The 23,235-nt window shown below is 34.7% G+C and overlaps 1 protein-coding gene across 1 annotated transcript in view; it reads left to right on the top strand.

Moving 5' to 3' along the window:
* The window catches only part of LOC124361899 (potassium voltage-gated channel subfamily KQT member 1), a 402,353-nt gene that overhangs the window by 38,424 nt on the left and 340,694 nt on the right, over nt 1-23,235 (top strand). Inside the window, exon 2 of the mRNA XM_046815954.1 lies at nt 8,856-9,015. The gene's annotated coding sequence lies outside the window, so the exon portion shown is untranslated. The remainder of the gene's footprint in view (nt 1-8,855; nt 9,016-23,235) is intronic.

Below are 23,235 nucleotides of genomic sequence, written 5' to 3' on the forward strand. Positions count from 1 at the left end.
TATACCTAGAAAAAGGAATAAAACATATAAACTAAATGAAAATATTTACGAAATAGGTTCAGATTAAAGTAACAGTAAAAAAAATGTATTTATGAAACTTAATGATTTTGTTCTCCAAGACGAATTTTTAACAACAAATTAAAAAGAATGCTTATGGTGAATGTTTTAATAGAGCCAAACGAAATGATAAGGTAGAAAATGTGTAATTTTCTTAACATTATAGTTTACCTTATATTTTAAAAAGGTGAATCATTTTATAGTTGATGTAAAATATTCTGTATAAATGTTTGTGATTGTTTTACTGGATTTTACCTTAGTTTCGTATTTAGGCATTTCGTCCTAAAGGAATTTATATAGTACGTTGAGTTTGCACTTTGTACTAAGTATGGGTTGATACTAACAGTTGTGTGTTCTCGTATTAAAAATTAGATAAACGATCGGAGTAACATTTTGTAATATATTAAAACACACACACACAGTCAGGCCTGCCCTGGGAATTACCACACCTGTTAATTGCAATTGTGATTATATCTTGGCTGATAAATAAAAAAAAACTCTGTTATTCATTATTTGTTCACAAAGGTGGAACAATATATAATATTATGAATCAAATTTAATGAAAATCTGTTGTCATTAACAAAAAAAAAAAAACTATTTGTAACGTCTTTCCTATTTATTCAAATACCATGTTCTATTTTATGTCCTAGGCATCAGCCTCATCAGATTTTAGACTCCTTACTAAGTAGGTTTTTAGTGGACTTCCATCAGTTTGAGGAGTTTGGTACATGTATTATCAATCAGTAGGCTCCCTATGAGCCCTTGATCCATATTGCCCTTAATCAGTATTCCAGAGACATACATGCTCTATCCTTCCAAGAACAGTGCAATCGAAAATAACATACTCAGCATGCTGAAAGGCGAATGTAGAGAAAACTTAATCATCCTGAGCACAACCAGTTTGAAAAAATTAATATTTGAAGTTCGTGACTTGACAATATTATCAATACATCTATATTTTCGAAAATAGTTTCGAATAATCCAATACCTAATTTTATCTCAATACGTGATGAAATTTGTATATGTAAAATTAAACATACTTTACCAGATCTTGGTGTAAAGATTACAGAATTGTAACAGATTCTCAGTGCAAAGTGTTTAGGTAGCATGTAAGGTAGCTAAATATGCAGAATTCCATGAGTTCATATTATCAAGAGTTGCATTTTATTCAATTTAAAACTTTTGTAAGAGGTAGAGTATATCCTGGAGCGTCTGGGTGAGGAAGAGTGCCGAGATTGAGATTTCCTTAAATCACCTATTACATATTAATTTAAACAAACTCTCCAATAATATAAAGTTTTTATTTTTGTGAGGCCTTTCGTACTCAATGAGAAAATCTTCGGACCCACACAACTGAATAAAAGTTTAATAAAAGTTAAGAATAAAAGAAAAAAAATAGAATGTATTCACCTATTACAATTTATATATGGTATACTTTCGTAATGGACCGAAAAATAAATGCCGTAAGTGTAGACTGCTATGTTATTACTTATTCATTATGATGACTTTAACGTGATCCGGAATAAAATTACAGTCTGGAATTTTCAAATTATTCCGAAGTTCAGAATAAATAAATATTAACTTTGATTATTGTTACCTATTCATACGTGGTTTTGTATCCTGTATTTTTCTAACCGAACTGTTGAAATGATGAACAGTGGTTCTAAATGAACTTCTCCACTGATTTCTTCGCAAAAACACTCGGCGCCGCACCTTTGAAAACGTTCTAATTTTTTATTAATTACAATTAAATTTCTGTTATGTACTGTAAGTTTATCGATTTAAAAAAGTTCAAATTAGAACCTCTGGTGAAATGAGTTCTTTACAATACGGAATTCATTTAATTTTACTAGTACACTGCTTTTATTGATTTGTGTTGGATTAGATTATAATTTATTGTATGTGATAGCTTTAATCATTGAGCGATTTTATGAAAAAGTCCAAAACCTTCCGAAGTCAGCCATTTTAAATTTGAAATATTCTCAGGAAATCTTCAAAAATATTATCTATAACCAGCTTTCTTTGAGACGGATCCATCTACATTTGTCCACCAGTGTACACTTTTTAATGTCTGCAGTCATTATTAGATCACATGAGATGTCCATTTCATATAAAAATATATTATTTTTGCACGTTTTGTAATGGTTTGTAAGTCACGGTTGAAAAAGAATATTTACGTTGTAAAAGTCAAGATATAATTGGATGTAAGTAACCACTCAAATATTAACAGATAGCATTCTATTCCATACTTTTGTATGTTTGTTGTGCTACAACAAACAGACAAAAGTATTACACCGTCGATAAGTGACAAACGCTACTTCAGCATATCAAAACTTAAGTGGACGCCTAATCTAAATAACAGAGATAATGTTATTTTGAACTCATTCAGTATCTAACCCGCGGACTGGTGATAAAGGTAATCAAATCTGGCTTGAATCACGAACACTCTCTGTGTCCTCTAATCAGTGAACATCCTATACGGACTCCCAATGGTGCGGGATGCTTGTGATCAGTGGCAGTAAACAGACGCGACGTGAAACATGAAGGGTTGGATGGTCGGAGACTACCTGGAGAAGAAATCGAGTATGATTCTTCTGCCGACCCAAATCCCCGTGGTAGTACCCTTGCGCCGCGCCAACTCTTTTGGACCTCCGCTCACTTTTATTAGTATTAATGGCTATAGGTCTCAAAAAATACTAGAACGTAAGTAACAGATTGGTTTTGATATCCTCAGTATTACAGGGTGGTGTATTATGAGCCTTTTAGAGTGGTTTGGATGCAAAATCAGAGTGCCACTTTCCAATGAACTTTAAAGCATGTTTTGACAGCAAAACAGCTCTTTTTTTCATAAGACAATTTTATAAATATAATTTAACCAGTTTTTATAAATAATAATAATAATATATTTATTTTCTCAATCAAGCATTACAAGATTACATACAAATTAAAATAGTACAAACTTAACCTAAATGCCAAGCCTGACCAGTACAATGTAGCCGAATATACTAATATAACAAAGATATAAAAACATATAAAAAAGAAGAAATTAAAAATGCACCTCCAAGGCAAAGTCTTTGAGAAGGGGCAATTTAAATGTATACAATTTGAAATAGGCTTAAACAGTAACACACTTATAAAACAATTTTATTATACAAACAAAAGAGAAAAAACTCCCAAAAATTAAACAAGTATATTTAAATTTATATTGTTTATATTGTATTACTAATAAATTTATTTGTCATTAACAAAGTGCCACTAGACCTACATACAAAGTATGTTAAAACAATAAATAAAATCAAAATTATAAATACACAATACATGTAAGAACATATTGCAAGCAAGGCTTAAAACAATCATTCCATGCTTATTTACTAATTCAAGAAATCTTCTACACTGCCCTTAGAAAATAAGAAACTTCTCATTAGTTTTGCAAAAAATATGAAACTTTTTACAGCATCTGATTCTTAAAGGAATTTCATTGAATAGATAAGTAACTATAAAACTTTTTAAAGCAGTACTTATTGGTCTAGTTACTTCGTTTAAGCATTTCTTAGTTTATATTAAATATAAACTAAGAAAATTAATGCAAATACAAATTTTGTATTCATTACTGTAATTGCAGCCCTGACTTCTTAAAAAAAAAAAAAACTTTGAATACCTTCTAAATGAACGATATTTTGCAGTTTACCAGCACATTAAAAGTTGAAATAGTAAGAGTTTTTAAATACGTGACCACTCACTACTTTAAATTTATACGGTAGACATATTAATTACATGTATCAATCTTCATGTTTTTTTTCTAATGAAACTTTACCCTAGATTAACTACACATATTATGTATTGTACAATATTTTAAAGATTTGTAAATATTCTAATTACTATTTTAATGGCTTTCCCTTGCCTTACATTAATGTATTCAAAAAATTAAGACTTCATTTTTTATTTTCGGATTTTGGGTAAAATGTTATTTATAGCATACTGTAGGTCACGCCAAGTTAACTGTTGTATTATTTTTACCTGTTACATGTTTTTTATTGAGTATTATTTAATTATTAAAGAAAATTTCTTTACAACATGCGCTCCTCCTGAGGCATAAGTTAATAATTTTTAACTCTATCATGTGTTATTATTCCTGAATATATTTTATAAAAGCGTTCCTGCAATTCTATGATTTATTCCAGTTATATATTGTCGTATTAAAAACGATAAATTTTATGTTCTACAAATTTGTACACTAATAATTCACTCAGTCAATTCGACATGAGTTTTGTTAGTGTTCATATGTTTACAACGAAGGTTCTGGATACATGAATGAGCAACACAGGAAGAGGAGGGAGAATAGATGGAAAAAAAAAAACTGAGGATTAAGTTTTAGAATAAAATCAAACACTGCCAATGGCTCAGTGTAGCGGGTTCAACGATTATCTCAAGACAACTAGATCAAGCAACGTCCAGAGTGGGTGCTGCTTGGATGGGTGACCACTGAGCGATCATGTCTGCAAGCAGCCCGCCTGCTCGCCATTGGTAGTGGTTCGGAAATCACCTTTAATCCGTTGATCCAAGGGTTGTGTTAACTTCATTTGGCAAAATAAGACATATTTATTCTACTTAAAAATGCGTATATCCTAATGTATTATTTTCCAATTCTGGTTCTGACACTGTATTTAAATTTTTATACAGTAACCCATATTTATTCACACATTAAAGAATGTTTATATTACGTAAAGGACACTGATCACAAAATAAAACTAATGTGTGAGATTCAGGTGTATTAAGAATATGTCGACATTATAAGCTTCTATCCACTAAGTTCTTTTCCATCCTTACCCTCCGCTATTTTCATTTCTGTGTATGTCAAGATGAGTATAAAGGAATAAAGATAGTTGGTTCTTTTACAGAGCACACTGGCTTTGACGTTTCTTTGCTGCTCTTCTTAGCGATAGTTCAAAATACATAAAACAGATTGAATTTTTATTTCCCAACAATACAAATTAAAACACTTATGTATCTTACATAATACTTCTTTTTACAGAGCTGCAAGAGACGCATTCATCTTAACGGTTTTTCATACATTACGCTACTGTTATTGCGACCTCAAAGAGGTTATCAAGGGAGGTTCCCAAGTTATGTCAGCCAACACCGCACTAGCCAATAAAAGTCAACTGTCCCTTATGTTTGTTTTCTTTATCCTTACCTTTGTTAACAGGCAATTGTATATAATGTGAACGAACTGAACATAAGCCGCACTATTGTAAAACTATATTAGCTTCAGTTTGGAAGCTGTACCCACGATGAAAGGTATTAGAATTAAAATAAAATGTATACAACACAAATACAATTTCAGTTTTTTTACATATGCTCCATAAGTCTTTGGTTACAAGCTCTTCTACATCTATGTGTTACTATTATTCAAAGAAATCAATTTAGAAAAATATCAAGTCGGTTTTTCACCGAAAATAATAAAAAAATATTTTATTATAACAAAAACTACTTATAAACTACTTATAACAATATGTAACTTCTAATATAAAACAAACTATTATATTCTTTACAAATACAAACAAACTTGTATCAAGCAAGCGTTGCACGTGATTTCCTATTGAATGACAGGTAAGTCATAGGAATAAAGTTTATAAATGGCTTGATAAACTCTGAAAATCAATGATGGTCACTGAAAAATGTTCCAATGTCTTGATAAAGTCTGGAGAACAATGTTTTAGTTGCAAAACTCAGAAAATGGTACAGCTATGTCTCATCAATTAAATTAAAAAAAATAAATGCAGTTTAAATGTAGTTGCAATACTTAAAAGAACTATATAATATTTTTAAACTTTTCGATATTTTAGAAAGATGAAATTGGGCACATGCGTGTCGTATGGTCTCAACAGATTAATCGAAGACATTTCATGAAGATCAACTCATACGGGTTGAAATGGGTTTGATGAACCCATTCTCTGACACAAATCATCCAGTCCCTCACCAGGCGTCTAGAAGTTAACGTACTTTATTTTTGAGGTCAAAAGCATCTGGCGTTCTGAGAAATTACTGATTGACTATTACGTAATTTCCCATACGAAGATATCGCAGCGTAAATGCGACCTTAAGTTGAAATAGGAACTCAACTTCCTTTAGGTTTTACTACCTATACTTACTTCTTACTACTTACAATCTTGCTCAATCACACTAATTGAGCGAGACTGATTAGCGTTGAAGGGCTTGATGTTTTCAGGAAACGTCAAATAGTACTAAAGTACATCAAACTCAGATGGGACGTTATCTGAGTGGTACAGATAATGATGTTCTGAGTCAGGCACGTGGTTGATAAAAATAAACAAATGATGTTCAAATCACGAGTGCCCTCAGCGAGTCTCAGTGAATCAGTGATCGGTTGTAATGGACTGTTCGTCTATGAGCGTGAGTTGTGTTGATTCAGTGAGTGATAGTTGATTCAAAGTGAAACATGTTCTATGACTGGATAAATGGAGAGGACGATCGGCAGAAGAAATCTAGTATGATTCTTCTACCAACTCAAATCCCAGTGGTGATACCCTTGCGGAGAGCCAGCTCTTTTACTTCACTGCCAACTTTTATTAGTATCAACGGATATAGATCTCAAAAAATACTAGAAAGTAAGTATTGACTTTGTTTGGACCATGCAGATAAGGTTTCATGTAAACTTTTATTCACATTACTGCACAGGGCTTTAAATGAAAATTTAATAAATGTATAGATGTTACTGAACGAAGATTAGTGGCGTAATGTAACGATAACAATTGTTATGATCGTATAACTTTCTTGGTAAGAACCTGTACTATTTATAAAAGGAAATTTAAAATTATGTCTGTAAACACATTCACTTATTCTGTATTCCTAATGCTTTAAACAGCCAGCACCTTGAAACCATAAAATCAATTGAGAAATAAGAAGGAACAAATGTTGTTTGGAATCACAATTTTGTGAAAAGTGTAAATTTTTAATTATTTTGTGAAATGCTGGAGATAAAATTTTACCTGACTGCTATCTTAAATCATTTCATTTGTTAAAACTGGCTAGCGAACTCACATAAGCTAAGTAAAACATTGTCTCTGTACTAGGTTTGTTCTGAATCTATCAAGAACTAAAGTAGTTATTTTGTTCACAATTATTCACGCAGTGGTGTTAAACTTTGTTCGTCCGCAATCTGGAAACCATACGTGACAAAACAATATTTTCCATAATATTATAGCCATGAACTGCGAATATACAACTGATATTAAGACATGTCTTTGGTAAAAAGATCAGCCATTAGTCATTACGCTACTGTAGTTTCACCTTCTTGTAAGTCATCTTCTGGCGTCAATATGTATTGAAAAGGAGGATTATTCATCTAGAGTTGTCATAGTTTACAACAACATATTACAAACACAGTACATATGACATAACATATATAAGGGTATGTCTGACTCACTCACTAATTCTCCAACTTGCCGATATCCCAGACAGTTGCAATTATGCAGTAGTATAACTCATGAATTAAATAAGCAAAGTAAATCATTTTATACAGATAATCCACCTTTAGGAATTGAAATAGGGTTGTAACCCTTACAAGAACTACGAGATCGGGTATAATAAAAAATAACTTCTGGTATATTTTTGTTCTCACAACTTGCCAATTTCCTAAGAACATGAAAGTGACGTTAAGTTCTCCTCGCGTTGCACTTCTCTCCCAACCGCTTTAACCCACCAAGGCTTGATCTGAGCCAAGACGAAGCGACTAGGTGAAGTGCTACTAAAACTTACCTAAAACTCACTCCACCGAAATTCGCGATTATTTAACTTTAGATATTATGGGATTGGGTGCTATAAAATTAGATGCCATGAATCCGCACGATGTATAAATATAAATATATATATAAATTATATATATAATTTCATTTAAATGCAGGGTGTAAAAAAATATTACAGGTAAGGCAATAAAACTCTCACATCAAATATTGTTCGTTTAAATAATTTACATCAGAGGCTATGCTTATGTTAAATATTTTTCGGAACTCCTTGTAGACCATCCCTCCTCCATTGGATTTAAATAGTCAATAACTACCTTACACACTATTTCTTAAGTCCAGTATTCATTAGTATAATTAGTATAACCTTCACAAATTAAGCCAAGACAAGAATATTAAACCGACTAGAACAAACCTACATTATATATGTTTTAAACTTTAAACCGGCGTAATTTTTTAAAGGGTCAACCTTTTCGGGTTGGATTTGCGAAATTGTACTATACTAATAGAGACCTTTAATTTGATGTACTACTCTACCAATGCTCTAATATAAGATTTCCTTCTAACTCCCTGTGGGCCATCCCCGCTGACATGAAAAAAATGGTAGTTATTTCAAAAAGTAGATATAGGTGCAATAATGATGTAACAAATTGTATTGCTTTACATGTAAGCATTTGGGAATTATCAAGTTCGTGCGGAACGTTTTTACACCCTGTATTAACACGCTGTACCTATATATACGTTGTTTTAGATTCTGGGAATCATGGTTGGATTAAAGTAAAAATTCTATTAAAGTTGTAAGGCCCAGCAGAAGTGTTAAATAAAGTACGCCATTATTAATAAGTAATTGGTGGAAATTAATAAATAAATACTAAACAATCTATATTTGTGGTAAAAATCATCACGGTGTTATAAATAATATATTATACGAAAAGCAAACATGAGTATTCAACATAAAATACAATATTTACTCAATCTAACTTTTTGCTACTTTTTAATACATAATAATACATTAATGTGTTTATAATGTTTCAGGTTTAGACCCACGAACTCTACTTCAGGAGCGAGAGTTCTTCCAGAGTCGGTACCTCGGGAAGGAACATCGCCGCGCGGGCAAAGCCACATTCCAGGGAAACGTCTACAACTTTTTGGAGCGGCCTACGGGATGGAAATGTTTCATTTATCACTTCTCTGTGTGAGTCCATAGAATATTATGTAGTAAAGCATTGACGAAGACGATAATCAGAATAGTAGATTTTATACCTCTAGTTGCATGAGCAAATATTTTTTAACTTTATATAAAGGGAATGTTAATTATTCCTGATTGGTGAATATTGTTCATTACAGCTTTTAGCCTAATATTGTTAACTGAGACTTGTAAAATATTCAATTAGCATTAAAAATTCCGTATGTGCTTAACAGAACATATTTGTACATATTATTATGTATTTATATACGTATACTGTTAACGAAACAGCTGTCCCAAATTTTTAATTTTTGGGTTACCATATTAAATATTCCTTTCGCGCTTTTGAGTCAATAAACGAACCCCCCAATTCAACAGCTAGCTCCCTCAAAGTTAATAGTCATTTCATGCAACTTGGTTTAATAATATGTGTATGTATATATATCACTGGTTATGATAGTGTCATTACAACTCTTCTGGAACTACATTCGTCGATGATGTCATTTTAAAATCACACATATGAGGTCTGGACATGACTAAAGACTGGAACTAACCCCCCCCTCGCAGCCGGTATAGCTCCACTGCTGTAAATATGCAAAGCTTGAGCAACACCCCCTGGGTATAGTGCCAGAGCCTGTTATGTTAATGCACTGGAACTACACCCCCCAGGGGGCATACCTCCCTACTGTAAATATAAAAAGCTTGAGTAACACCCCCTGGGTATAGTGCCAAAGCTTATTATGTCAAAGCACTGAAATACAACCCCCAGGGGGTATACCTCCACTGCTGTACATATAAAAGCTTGAATAAATCCTCCTGGGTATAGTGCCAGAGCCTATTAGGTGGCATACCTCCACTACTGTAAATATAGAAAGCTTGAATAACACCCCATGGGTATAGTGCCATAGCCTGTCATGTTAAAGGACAGGAAATACATCCAGTTTTTGTATATGTACACTTAGTGAATAAAGCCCCCGGGGGGTATAGTCCCAGTCCTTGGAAATGATCAACTACACTCCCTCTATTGCTAAGGGGGTCTTATTAGAGCAGTTTGTAAAACTGGCCAGAGTCTGGCGTTACAACCGTCGAAGAGTTGGCGTAATAGACTCCGGGAGCGCATTTCCATTGCGAGGGTGCAACGATGGTGATCCCTCTGATATAGAATCTTAACCATGTTTCTGAAAAGTGCGGCCGATGGTGTATGGAAAATTGCTTACGGAAAATTTTCCAACTTCAAACGTACCTCATACGGTCTGGTTCGTCGAAAGTCGGATTAGTATATGGGGGTTTAGGCGGATATATATTCGTTGGACCGTCATACACTTCATTAAGAAAATTAAGTAAGCAATTGAGACTGAAATTACTTTATTGAGAGGTAAAATATTGCTTAATTGTTACTACCGAATATTACTTGAGAAGCTACTGTGGTCGTTTTTTGCTACAATAATATAAGTTACTATCAAGATGTAATTTATTGTAAATATATAACACTGTTTGGCAATTAATAAAAACATTACCGTAAATATTATAAAAAATTTTCTTTTTGTAAATAAACTAAGTTGAATTAGTGTATGGGGGTTTAGGCAGATATATAATCGTTAGACCGTCATACACTTCATTAAGAAAATTAAGTAAGCAATAGAGACTGAAATTACTTTTATTGAGAGGTGAAATATTGCTTAATTGTTACTACCGAATATTACTTGAGAAGCTAATGTGGTCGTTTTTTGCTACAATAATATAAGTTACTATCAAGATGTAATTTATTGTAATAATACAAAACTGTTTAACAATCAATTAAAAAATTACCGTAAATACTTATAAATAGTATTTGAAAGTTTTATTTTGTTAATAAACTAAGTTTGATGATAGATTATATCAATCAAACTTACGGTCACGAGTATTGTGACATACCCGTTAAATGCGTGGATTTATTCTAGGTAATCCTTAATTGAGGCCATTGAAGGGAGTAAACTATTACGCAATTAAAAGCGATTATCTTTGCCAATATATCTTTGATAAATGAAATCCCCTTTTGGAATTGCTCACCATTCATCCACAAAGTATGGTGGACTAACATTTATCTTCAGCAAACAAAGACTGCGGTATTCTAAAAAAAAACATCCTAAATCTCGTTTCCACCACACATGTATGTCTTCACACCTGAAAGCATAAATTGTTCACTTTGATTTAATTACATTCATTTTAAATAACAGTAACTCTTAGAAATTTTAAGAAAAATTTTGAATTCATAAATGTATGAATTTTGCATTAGTTTGTGGTACTCAATAGAAAAATTAAACATTTTAATCTACTTAATGTTGAAATTTTAAAATCAATTCGGGTCTTCTTTTATTTTGATCGTATAAAGTCATTTGTAAATTTCATCAGTACGTCTATTTTGGTATCTGATTTGATAAAGTGCATTATTGAATAATATAATAAAATTATTAATTATTACATTCACTTAGTAAATCAAATTACAGTAGCTAATTATTTAATTGGCTTATGAATAATAACGCAATAAAAGCCTGTAACAGCTGTAGCATACGTTACTGATGTGTAATTAACTAATGTGTTTTGTTGTGGTAAACTGCTGAAGGGGTTTGAATGTCATAAATCAAATCATTTTCCAGACCTCAGGTAACATTGATTCATTAGAAGGCTAACGTTCCATTCATTATGTTTATTTGAGAATAAAAGTAGAAATATTTTACCATAACAAATATTTTTGCAGACGAGGCTTAAGCATTGTTCTTTACTAACTTATTTTCTGTAGTGCTTTGAACACTCGAGGGCACTCCATAGCAAGAGTTATTTTGCCCGTAAAAGAACCCAGAAAACAAGTACCTTAGCCTCGAGTAACTTAAAATTAACAGATCTTGAATGGTTATTGAAAACACTCTTATTTACTGAGTACTGAAACAGAATAGCAAATTAAAGTAGAAGGTTAAAATAATAACTTCCTTTGAGGTTTAAAAAAGTTGTTGTTTTTAACTAGACGATGTATCTAGAAAAATAAATTAGTCCTTGATTCCCTAAATAACTCAGATAATTTGATGATAGATGGTTCTGCCTATTGACTAGCGTACAGATTAAATTAAATAATCCACGGTATACGGGTTTAACAAGGTGTTCAATAACGGGATTCTCTGAGGTTGCATACAAAATCTCAAGTCTCTAGCCAACTCCATTCTCGAGTTGTCTTGTGTAATGTAAATAGACACAGAGACTTCATACACAAACGAAATTTTTACATACCGCTGGGAGACACAATAGAAATTGTGTTAGCCTACTGAGTATAGACTTCAATGATGCCCTGCCAAATTCTATACATACACAATCATAAACTCATTCTTGCATATGTAGAAAAGAATTTTCTAAAAAAATTTAAAGTCTACAGATAAAATATTTCCAAAGATATCTTGCTACAAGATAAATTTTAAAATAAATGTGATCATTACGTTAGGTTTCATAGCATTATTTTAATAATGAAAGTTTCGGTGAAGTAGAGAGGGTACTACAATATAAGAGTAGAAATCAAATCTTGTCATCAACATTTAACACTATCTTTCCATTCTACTATTTTCCTTTTTGTAGTATGCCTCAGGTAACATGTCACATGTTAAAATCTCATATGATTGTACTCAGCTTGTTCATAAATTTCATTATTCTGCTATTATCTCTCTGCCCTCATGGTTACCCATAAGACCAACGTGAAAATATTCACTAAACGCTCAGCTAATAAGGTTTTGTATTTATTATCTCTAAATGTTTCGCGTACAGTTTGATGTTCAATGATGTTGAAAACGAATATGTATGAAAATGTTAACCAAACATGACACCCCTCCTACCCTAATATTTGTTAATGCTTTCGTTGTGTAAGGTTCATGGTTTGTGTTGTTCAGTACAAAGCGAAAGAGGAATTGTTGCGTCAGAGTGCTTAGTGCATGAAACACAACATACCTGTCTTATTGTAAAGGCGTTATAAACTATACGTACAACATTTAAATCTTCTTAGGTGCATTTATTCTGAACTCACTTACTTAAAATAAAATGTTAACGGTCTATTGAAACAGAGAAAAAATGTTAGCTTTTGTATTGGATAAATAAATAATTCTTTCGATTCATTGCATTCATAAACTCACGTTCCTATAACGACTTTGTAATAGAAAACCATGTTTCAAAGGTTCGCTTATATACCTGCTATCATATAACTTTGCTATATTTGTTCCAATTACAGATTTAAAATTTTAAAGGAAATGAGAAAAATAAAATAAAATGAAGAGTTTTATGTTAGTACGTGTATACACACAAATTTGTTATTTTAGTGTTTCAGTTTCTCTTATTCTATAGATTCTGTTTTAATCATAGACTTAAGCCCTCACAATATTTAAATCAGCTATGAAGTTATTATAAAAATCGGATAATGAATTCAATTTCATAACAATAATGTCTAATATCGAAGGATTGTCATGACTCATTACGTTGTGTCGAAACATCACTAAAATCTGTGACATTAATCAGAATAGGCCCCTGTTTCTGTACCATAACTTTCCACACTGAACTAAACCCGTAATATCGTGGGTACGAATATTTTCTAGCATCATAATAATAATAATTCTTTTATTGCATTTTTGGCAATAAGACATTGCATTGCAAAAGTCAGGTTTAAGTTATTAGTTAAAATTCATACTATACACATTCATACTTACAATACTCATTCAAACATACATCTCTTGCCCATTTACGCCAACATTCATTCAACATGAGACTCGGGGCTCTAACTAATTAATTTGTATGTAAATTTTGATTCTAATTCTCCCAACAGCCAGCCATGAACTTTTCGACAGAATAAAACGCATTCGACACCAGTAGGCGCTTCAGAAGAGCTTTAAACTGGTTTAAATTATCCGATTGTATAAAAATAATTCATAAAATCACAAGCAATAAATCATTACATTCATCATTGTAAGCAAAGGATTTTGATTTTCAATGCACGTTTCAAGCCTCGAAATAAAGTATATACGAAGAGTTTCCGCGATTGATAATGCTGTCATGAAAACATGTTAAAATCTCATCTTGAATGCATCTAAAGACCTCAATGTTAGAACATTGCATCTAAAGAATGCAACTCATGTTAGACCTTAATTGTAGCGATTATGAATGTGATACAAATTTGCATTAAAACTTTTACGAATTTCCGACAATATGTACAGTTACAAGTGCAATTTTCAAACCAGTTCCTTAGCAAGCATTTGAAAGGTAAGACGAACATGTTAAAAATTTTCCATGTAAATCAGTTTTTTTAGTTTTAGAAAGTTTGTGATGAGTCAGTGAGCTTGGGTTTAATGTATATAGTTTAACAAAACAATTTAGTATATATAAGATCTGTTTTAATTATTTTTCTGCAAATTAAAATTTTACTAAATAACGATATAACATATATTTTAAAGCTCTTGCACTACTTGACAGTCAAAAATACATTTACGTCATTGGTCGGAAAAAAAGAAATTGACTTACGACATTTATAGGAAGTGTGAAGGAATACTCTGCGGTTGGACGGAAATGGATCGCTTGGGAGCAATTATAACCGGATATGAGCATCTTGATAGCTTTCCACCTTCTCTCTTCGGTGAACCAGCATTTTTATATTTCTGTAAATCACTGTAGTTTGCGTAGACTGGACCGTTGGAAAACCGGTTGTATACCAGAGAGTGTATTATACGATTATAACATTACAATCTTATAACAAATAAGTAGTTAAATTATTATTGGTGGGAAGGGAGTACTATTTGTTAAAAGGGTTTGTACTTCTAACGCCTTCCTTTTGAGATTCTTTAAAATCTAAAAGCTGTAGTGAAGGAACAATGAAATCCGCGTTTTTCCCTCATCTGATAAATTCCAAAAAGATCGAAAAAGTTTGGGATTCTTAGCACCATATAGTTTCTAGTGTATAGACACAAAAGAGTACGCTTGGCGGTGACCAATAGAATGGACAGATCCCCGCGACGTTGCCACAAAATACGTCGACTGACGCTTGTCACGGAGCGCTGCAGTTACAGCCGGGAGCAAATTTGGCAACGTCGCTTAGTACTCGTTGGTTGTTCCAAGGTCACGCGCCAAACAGGCTCCGCCCTCAACTGCACTCTCTGGTGGTCCCTACTGTAGTGTCAACCATTGACACTATCGCTAAGACTTTACGATAGTTGGGAGCGTAACAAACAACCGCTATTCGTAAATAGTTAAAACCATTAAGAGAAGATTTGCGATCCCGATGAGGTGATAAACCTTAAAGGACCGGGCTGGGCAGCTACGACATTGAGGTCTCATGCCTCAAAGTATAGGCATAATAATTTAATAAACAAGACATAAAATATAACACAAAATATATAAACTGTACCAAAGATATAAATTTTAGTGGGAATAACAATTCTAAAGTAATTATTATCACTCAATTTGTTTTGATTTCAATCAAGGTTGAAAAGTATATTTGTTGAAACAGGTTTTCTTTCACTGAACAATATATAGAAAGAAGTCAGTAATGAATACAATGACGCGTCTGAGATGAGTCAGTGGCTTCACAATCTGATCTACCCTGAGATTAATAAAGCTAGTGGGCTTTTGGTAGAATTAACTCGTAACCAGGTACTGGAGTAGCTTTTCCTTAGCGCCGTGGGTTAAATGTTATATTGTTAGGTGTTGGGATGGATTTTGCAAGTGAGTGAATTCGAATTAAGAGCTAGAGATGTTCCAATACACTTTAATTAACTCTGTCAAGAGGTCTGAAAGCTGAAACATTTTAACTTTAAAACTTAATTTTCTGCAGTTTTATTACAGATATTACTTTCATAAGTATGTCTTGAAGAATTTTGTGTCCATATAATATTTGAACATTCCAGAGTAATATGCTTATGACTTAATTTAAAGAGTTAAGGTTTTAGTTTACTAGAAACTTTATTATCATTTGTACAATAACACGCGTGTGAACACATGACTTTCTGAATCAGTTTCCTTATTTACTAGTTAAAGTATTATAGCTCTTACAGGGGTGTTATATTAGGATGTTTTGTAATCGGAGTGTTATTTGTACACGTGATTTGAAAACGGAATGACTAGTAGTCTAAGGAAGATGGTCGAGGTAAATAAATAAATAAAAATGCCTTTATTCATTCGAGTGCGTCTTAAATACGTTGATTTTCAGAGCAACCCATGTCACTTTTAAGTATTAAAAATTCTGTATTTAAATAAGCTATGACAACAATCCTTATCCTAAAATTTATTTAACTAAACTATGTGCCAATAAATAAATATATCAACATATGCGTAATTCTTAATTTATAATTAAAAGATACAATGATAGCACGTCTTATTTTTTAACTTAACAGGATATGTCGTCTTTGAGACGTGCAGGAAGCAAATTTTACACTGTTGGGCCAAAGATCGAGAAAATTCTCCTTCCAATCTCCCTTGTCACTCTGGGAAAGTGAAGCTTCCGATCATGGCGGTTGCTTCGTTGTGAGATATCCTCGCGGTATGTTAGTCTCTTACTCAGGTACTGAGGAAGAAAACCCTGTGGATCATACAGCTAGTAAGTATTCTGCATATTGTTTCCAAAGGTAGGATATTTAAGGCCTCTCCGTCACGAGATACGTGAGTGAATCCTCCAGACATAAAAATGAACCGTTCACTGTTCTGGAGGAGTTATTGTATTCGGTCAGTGTCGCTCTTGAGATGCTATTGCCATATTCAGGATAGCAGTACAAAAACACGGATAGGACTGTAGGAGCTGCAGTTTGTCTGTATCCGGCAGTAATCCTGTAGAGGACCTTGAGCCTGCCGAAGGCACGTTGGATAGCGAGCGTGATATGGTCTGTGAAGCTAAATTTTCTGTTCAACATAAGATAGTTTTACCTTTTCACAGACTGCCAAACTCTTTTTACCCAACATAACCCTCATGCCACTCTCCTTAAGAGCGCTACTATGGGGCGTGGTGATGTGTGTAGAACCGTGTACTTACCATCATTGAGAGTCAGTTGATAAACAACCATTCGACAGCTTCCTCTAGGTCTGAATTCAGCTGATCAATGGCTGTTTCAATCTGGTGAGATTCATAAGAGATATGCAGTTGGGTGGCATCTGCATGTTAATGAACAGTGCAACTCTGCAAACAAACAGGCTCTCTGAGGCAAAACTCAAAAAGATCGTTCACGTTACCTGAAGCGAAGATTGATGTAATACTAAATAATCTAATGACTACATACGAACCCGGTCAGGAATGTATTCAAATACGAGATCCCTTAATAATCTAATATAGAAAGAACTGAAAAAAACGATATAAGGATTAGGGAAACAGTCATAAGAACCTTCTCAGAGTTAATTAGAGGCGTATGAATAACGGTCCATTACCTGAAGCTGGGATACACTAATGAGAAAAGCCAGGGTGTGCTGTACACCACATTAAAATGGGTTTAGAAATCAATGTTTTGTCTTTCGATACGTTTATCTCAGAAAGGCAAATGTAATGATCATAAACAAATTTCTTGTTCGTGTTTTATATTACTTATTTACCTATACATTCGTAATAAGACTAGTTTAACTATAGGTATTCTTTAATGTGTTTTAAAGTACGATAGTAGACGGTACAAGTTTGATGTTATTAATACAATTAGGATAAATAGTGACTCACAATTTCTCATGTGGAGAGAACTTAGGTGGTGCAAAAATAAACAAATGTACAAAAGAATTTGTTTCTTATATTAAAAAATAAAGCAAATTGAGAGCAAAACAAACTAGTAATTTAAATTGATAACAATCCACATGAAATAATATGAAAGGGAAAAAGAATAAACATTTTTAGCAAAACCAAAATTAAATTAAGGTTCTCCTCAATCAGTGCCGACTGAACCAAAGCTTGAGTAATTAAATCTCCATAACAGCTGATCCGGGGCTGCGCGTCACTCCCAGCTGACACGCGCTAATATTCCCTTTGTGCTCAGATATCAGCTTGTATCTCAATCAACGTGTACCAGCCCGCACAACAACACGACATCAATCACGTACAACAGCAATTAAATCTCCATAACAGCTGATCCGGCGCAGCGCGTCACTAGCTATTATGCGCTAATATTCCCTTTGTGCTCAGATATCAGCTTGTATCTCAATCAACGTGCACCAGCTCGCACAACAACACGACATCAATCACGTACAACAGCAATTAAATCTCCATAACAGCTGATCCGGCGCAGCGCGTCACTCTCAGCTGACACGCGCTAATATTGCTTTTGTGCTCAGATATCAGCTTGTATCTCAATCAACGTGCACCAGCTCGCACAACAACACGACATCACTCACGTACAACAGCAATTAAATCTCCATAACAGCTGATCCGGCGCAGCGCGTCACTCTCAGCTGACACGCGCTAATATTGCTTTTGTGCTCAGATATCAGCTTGTATCTCAATCAACGTGCACCAGCTCGCACAACAACACGACATCACTCACGTACAACAGCAATTAAATCTCCATAACAGCTGATCCGGCGCAGCGCGTCACTCTCAGCTGACACGCGCTAATATTCCCTTTGTGCTCAGATATCAGCTTGTATCTCAATCAACGTGCACCAGCTCGCACAACAACACGACATCAATCACGTACAACAGCAATTAAATCTCCATAACAGCTGATCCGGGCAGCGCGTCACTCCCAGCTACATGCGCTAATATTCCCTTTGTGCTCAGATATCAGCTTGTATCTCAATCAACGTGTACCAGCTCGCACAACAACACGACATCAATCACGTACAACAGCAATTAAATCTCCATAACAGCTGATCCGGTGCAGCGCGTCACTCAGCTGACACGCGCTAATATTCCCTTTTGTGCTCAGATATCAGCTTGTATCTCAATCAACGTGCACCAGCTCGCACAACAACACGACATCAATCACGTACAACAGCAATTAAATCTCCATAACAGCTGATCCGGCGCAGCGCGTCACTAGCTATTATGCGCTAATATTCCCTTTGTGCTCAGATATCAGCTTGTATCTCAATCAACGTGCACCAGCTCGCACAACAACACGACATCAATCACGTACAACAGCAATTAAATCTCCATAACAGCTGATCCGGGGCTGCGCGTCACTCCCAGCTGACACGCGCTAATATTCCCTTTGTGCTCTGATATCAGCTTGTATCTCAATCAACGTGTACCAGCACGCACAACAACACGACATCAATCACGTACAACAGCAATTAAATCTCCATAACAGCTGATCCGGTGCAGCGCGTCACTCTCAGCTAACACGCGCTAATTTTGCTTTTGTGCTCAGATATCAGCTTTTATCTCAATCAACGTGCACAGCTCGCACAACAACACGACATCACTCACGTACAACAGCAATTAAATCTCCATAACAGCTGATCCGGCGCAGCGCGTCACTAGCTATTATGCGCTAATATTCCCTTTGTGCTCAGATATCAGCTTGTATCTCAATCAACGTGCACCAGCTCGCACAACAACACGACATCACTCACGTACAACAGCAATTAAATCTCCATAACAGCTGATCCGGCGCAGCGCGTCACTCTCAGCTGACACGCGCTAATATTCCCTTTGTGCTCAGATATCAGCTTGTATCTCAATCAACGTGCACAGCTCGCATAACAACACGCAAATTTAAGTTCAGATACTTAGATTCACGTTTTATTCTGAAACGTTTATACCGGACGGATGATAGTCTGGATTTTTATTGGTTGTCTTGGTCTCTTACTCTTTTCAACTGTGCCACCTTTGGACTATCTCCCTGGAGATTATTTTCGTACCTTACATTGCTTCATCTATACATTCTCAGATATGAGTATTAAATTAATCAATTCATAATCAATCGTTATAAACTGTTATCGTCGGTAGCTCGGAAATGAAAATTTGCCTGCCATGATGGTTGTTAATTATTTGAGTGATACCACTCGAATAGTGTTGTCGATAACTGTTTTCACTTTTTTTTTTAAAGGAGAGGCCGATCCCCTTTTAAGCCTTATTCTGTCCGCCCTCATGGGCCACTGGCCTGTGCAAGGATCTTATCAAACAGAATAAGGGGGAGAGTCGATACAGTACAAGGTCAATGGTACTGATAAAAAGTGCAATGGTCACAGACAGGATTTGAACCTGCGTTATCTCTAACTCAGACCCAAAGTACAACGACTTAGACCGCTCGGCCATCGGCACTCCCGGCCACTTTGAGAAGGGCCTCAAAGTGAAAACAGTACTGAGGTACGGTACTGATAATTCAACTACATACTGAATTGGGAATTATAAGATCTGTCCAGTAATGAGATCTATACCTTTACTGTCGTTTATTAAATCCTAGATTTTCGGCCTCTCCGTTAAAGATTGATCAAAATGGGGGTTTTAACTTACAAACCACATTTAAAATTACGGTACTTTGGTATTATTCGAAGGCCACCAATTATGAAAGAGTTTCTTTTACCGAGGTTATAAAAAAACTAAATTATTAGAAAAAAACAGACTTTATTGGTCTTACTGTGAAAATTATGATACTATGACGATCGTTTCTTGTCTTCTGCCTCCCAAACGAAGCGATGTCGGCGGGAAGGAGACCACTATATCCCTGTCTACTATTTGTTATTAGGTACCATATAAGTACGTAAATACACACTTACGTATTATAAATATAAAATTGTAATGAGTTCCACGTGATCTGAGCTTAAATCTAGGTACTATCTCATGGGATGTTTTTCTCATTTTGCAAGAAGTGCGGGGTCACCGTTGCCCGCACTCATGTCAGGGACATTTCCGATCGGTACTTTTCCGACCTCAGATCATGTGCCAGATCAACTAAGGCACTAACTGGCGGAAGAGCACTTCTGGCGAAAAAGGAAAATTATCGCTCGAGATGGTATCTAAATTCAAGCTTAGATCACGTGAGCAATCGTAAAGGTTGTCTTTAACTTTGGTACCACTAGTAACATATTTATGATAACCTGATCTAAACCTACTTTTATCGCGTACTAACATGTAGTAAATAGGGGCAGAGCGGACAACTCGGTGACAGCACTTCCTTTGGAAAGCAGAAAACAAGAACAGATCGTTATTATGAAATGTAATTTTCGCAGTATGTCAAACACAGTCTGTTATTACTAGTAAATGAGTTTTTTTATCTCCGCGCCGGTAAGAAAGACTTTGAAAAATAGTGGCCTCCGGATAGTACCAAAGTATCGTCAAATTTTTTAGGGTAGTTTATACTGTATAATAAAGATCTAGAAATTAAAACCAATCTTATCCAAGAATTCTTCTCCCTTAGGTCAAATCCTGATGAATAACGTAAGACAGATTGCAATATTAGCCAGAAAATTAAGCTTGTCTAACTTTTCGACTATTAGGCTGTACTGCACTGATCTCAAACAACTATATGGTACTTTATCTTGTCAACAGTTCCAAATTCTCTTTTGTAAAATTGTCATGACATGTTTCGGTCCAAAAGTCCCATCGTCAGATATATAAAAAAGCGGAAGTCAAATGAAGTTGATCTGAAATGTTGCTGTACCATTTACTGAAATTGAACAACTACTCAAATAAGTGATAGTATATTTCCCATTATTAGATTCACGTTAAATAAGCTTTTATTAAGAAACGCTTTTGCTTTCGAGCTTCTGAGCAGAAATCCATTGGTCTCCGAACTTCGACATAGCTTTTTATCTCTTAGGACAAGAAGTTTAGAAATTGTACCTAGTCTGATATTCTGGTGAGTGGCAGGATATTCTGGATGGGTAAAGTTGGCGGTAGGGGCCGCCTCCTGTCGAGATCCATGGCGAAGAATTTAGGGCACTAATTTTAAGTCATGTCCCCTCGGAAGAAGTGGAAACCAGCTCTGAACCAGTCAAAGCGGGTAGAAGGGCACACCCTTATGCTAGGCTAGCAAGGACCTTTGACAATTAGAAAACGAACTCCACGAACTCCATCAGTCATCTCCCGCAGTAGACTGGACCTATCGAATTACCCTTACGCCCCACAATCTCGAAATTTCCGGTTAGTGAAATGCCGCTCCTAAACATAACATAAGGTTGGCTAGATTTAAGTGACACATAGGTTTTTTGTTGTGCCCAGTTTGGATTCAATTGGAAGGTATGAAGAGACCCCTGCTGGGTTAGACATACATAAGTAAAACATAATTTAGGTTATTCTGTTGTAGTTGGTTTTATGGTATATTAAAGCTCAAAATACAATAGCAGCTGTAAAGATATGTTATTTCATATTTCGAAAAGCTGCTTATGTTTTGCAGTCCAGTGCAACTTTTGAGCTCACAATGCAACTTTCTTGTTGGCCTCCATGTTACGACAGCGCTTGTGAGCTACAAGAGTAAATTGTAACACCTTACCAAATTACTGAACTCAGCGATATTTTGCTATGCTACTGTATGAACAGCTGGGATGTAAGAAGTGAAATGCGAGTGTGCAGGTCTGAAAGGCTCCAGACAAGAAGCAGATGCGGTGGTTTAGCCGCACTAACGATTGTCCATTCCAATGACAAATGGCCGTCAAATTATACCTTGTTATGTCCGGGACCGCCTAGGCACTGTCTCTCCTCGCAGAAACATTTTCTTTTGCGACTCAGCTTGAAATTGGTGGTTTACTATAACTTTTTATAACGCATATAAATTCAAGAAAGCTGTAAATTAACGAACTCAAAATTTACTGTATCGTACAGAAATAGCGCGAATGGGGTGAATGAATGTTTTTGTTCGCGATATTTTAATTTAAGACTCTTTTTTGCGAGTATTTTATCTTTTAAATCTTCAGAACTACAGACACACTTTAAGAGGAAATATTTTATTATATTTCCTCTTACTACGCCTCTTTATTTTATTATGCCGAAGTAAACATAATATTTCCAGATAAATCTCAATCAGTATACTGTACGCTTGGAAGAGTAATATGATTTCAGACATTTTTCATCGGTACATGTTACAAAATGTGTAACACAACGTTTCTAGTATTGAAATCTGTCCTCATCCTCAGGCAAGAGGACAATTAGTACATATAGTAACACAATACATACAGCAAATATATTGTCTTCTTATCTCACGAAGACGACAAAACACACTCCTCGAAACGTTTTGTTATACGTTATATGTTTATAACGATGGCAAATGTCCGAAATCTTGTTATACTTTGAAACATTTCACCGTAAATAAATATATAAATATATGC

This window comes from Homalodisca vitripennis, chromosome 5 (genome assembly GCF_021130785.1).
Source record: "Homalodisca vitripennis isolate AUS2020 chromosome 5, UT_GWSS_2.1, whole genome shotgun sequence".
Taxonomy (NCBI): Eukaryota; Metazoa; Arthropoda; class Insecta; order Hemiptera; family Cicadellidae; genus Homalodisca; species Homalodisca vitripennis.